Source organism: Carettochelys insculpta, chromosome 7 (genome assembly GCF_033958435.1).
Source record: "Carettochelys insculpta isolate YL-2023 chromosome 7, ASM3395843v1, whole genome shotgun sequence".
Classification (NCBI taxonomy): domain Eukaryota; kingdom Metazoa; phylum Chordata; order Testudines; family Carettochelyidae; genus Carettochelys; species Carettochelys insculpta.
In genome coordinates, this window is record NC_134143.1 from 600,561 (window position 1) to 602,833 (window position 2,273).

Sequence of the window (2,273 nt, forward strand, 5' to 3'; positions counted from 1 at the left end):
CACTGTCACCCTCTGTGCACAGAGAGCCCCAGGGCTGGGAGGATCAGCCTCTCTTCTTGCAGCCTGACAAGCCCCCTTCCCAACACCAGTTCCAGATGCTTCTGCCTGAGCTCTAGTCTGTACCTGGACCCTGTCCAACGTCCCTCTCCCATCAGCCTTTACCTTCCCCAGCAATGACTGGGATTGCCAAGGGAGGGCTCTCCTGTTCCCCAGACAGATGGAGGAAAACATTGCCACAGATGTGCAACAAGGTACCACTGGGAGTTGAACCCAGGATCTCCTGTTTACTCGACAGGTGCTTTAGCCAGCTAAGCCATGGTGCCCCCCCTTTTTGAACTGTGGGTCCTGACAAAGAGGTGTCTGTATAAGTCTGTGTCTTCAACCAGAAAGCCGTCCTGGAGCACTTTAAAGGTTACTAACCTAATTTATCCAGTGCTGAGCTTTTGTGGGGCTGAACCACTGTGATGAACTGCCCACAACCAGCCCTTCCCACTCCCCAGCACAGACATTGTGCCTGAGGGAAGCCTCCTCTCTCCCCACCTGCCCCAGTGCAGGATCCCACCAGCAGAGCCTGGAGTCCTGCCCGTCCTCTGCTCCCTCAGCCTGAGTCCCCCCCTCACTTTCACTCTGTGCTCCCCACTCCCTCCTTTCTCCCTGTTCACACCCCAGGGGTGGGGCGAGGAGGGCCCAGCTGTGGGGCACAGTTATCTCCTGTCTCTCACGGAGGGGGGATGGGCTGCGCTGCCCCAGCTGGAGCTCGTCAGGGGGAGTGTTTGATGCAGCGTAACGAGAAGAACATTTTGCCTTTCTGTCTCCTTCTGCCCTTCAGTCCCACTTGTGACCCTCCACACAACCCCTTTGCTCTGTTACCAGCCCAGTGCAAATCCCTGTGCCCTGGGGGTGGGGCTGACTTTACAGCTTTCCCTGTGTGAAACCTTTGAGCAGGGCCGGGGACTTGGCAGCCAGTCAATGGCCTCCCAGGGGCTCTTGGCTTTTCCAGGGGATCCCACAGGCAGCCCTGGCCCAGACTCCTCTCACAGGGACCAGCTGCCCTTTGGATCCTCTTCACAACAGTCACTCACCTGCAGGGAGTGTGGAGCTGTGTAGACAGGACTGGCACTGGGGGCCCAGCTCAGAGGTGCCCTCGAGCCCAGTATCCGGACAGCATGTGGGAAGTGAGGGGCACCAGAGAGCTGGGCTGGTAGGGGCTGCAAGTCATGAGTAAGAGGCTTCCCAGGGCTGTTAGGGGCTGTAGGTCAGGAGTGGGGGGCACCACACGTCTGCACTGGCGAGGGCTGCAGGTCTGTGGTGAGGCCCCTTCGCTTCACAGGCTCCCTTAGTGCAATTCCCTCCCTGGGCAGCACAGACAGTGTGTGCTGGGGCCGAGGGCGGCTCTTCTGCTGAGTGTGAGCCCTGCTGTGTCTGCCCCACACGGGGGAGCTGGGGCTGGGATATGGTCCCAGGGGATTTGCCTCTTGCCCTGGGATCAGATCTGTCGTTCCCGGAAGGAGTTGGCAGCTGGCAGAGGGGGAACCTAGGCCGGCCTGAATTGGAAAGCCTCTGGGCTGCTGTAATAAGAATGGAAGTGAATTGATTCCACTGGCTCATGTAGACAAGCTCTTGTAGACAAGCTCTGCAATGCAGCAAGGGACTTTCTGGGGTGCAGCTCACAGCACTGAGGCACATGCCCCAAGTCCCAGCTCCTTGCTCCAGGGACAGGCTGTTGCAATGGGCAGCCCTGGCTCACACAGGGCCAGGTGGGTCTTTGAGCTCGGGCCATGTGCACCCAGAATGTGTGGCGATTTGAGCAGGGTGCCGTTGGCCATGCCGCCATCCTGGGACTGTGCTGTGGCTGGGCAGTTGCGGGTCGGGGTCCCCTGGGGGTGTTTGGGCTCCAGGTCGTGTCTGGTGCCCCCGCCCTGTGGCACGTAGGTGTTTTCCCTGTAGGGTACGTACCTGACCCTCCACTGCCACGGTTGGGGGAACCCTGGTGGGTGGATGCCCGGCTGGTGCTGTGGGAGGGGAGGTCTGTGAGAAGCCCCCCCTCCTTGCTGCTGGATCCGTCCTCTTCCATCCCAAGGGGTGGCTGCTCGGGTGGGCCCTGGGGTGCAAGGTTGGCCTCTGGGATGGACTCCAGATCCAAGGCCTGCTGGGACTCCTCAGCTGCTGTGTCCAATGTGGTCTGGGGGGAGGAGGTGTTCTGGGGGATCAGGATATCCCTGAGCTTCCTGTAATAAGAGGAAAGTGGCGGGGGCAGCCCCAGACCAGCTGGT

General features: G+C 60.2%; 1 non-coding gene across 1 annotated transcript; it reads right to left on the reverse strand.

The window, feature by feature from the left end:
* Positions 1 to 249: 249 nt before the first annotated feature.
* TRNAT-AGU (transfer RNA threonine (anticodon AGU)) lies at positions 250 to 323 on the reverse strand. Its single transcript has one exon. It is a non-coding gene; the product is annotated as a tRNA-Thr (tRNA).
* Positions 324 to 2,273: the final 1,950 nt, after the last annotated feature.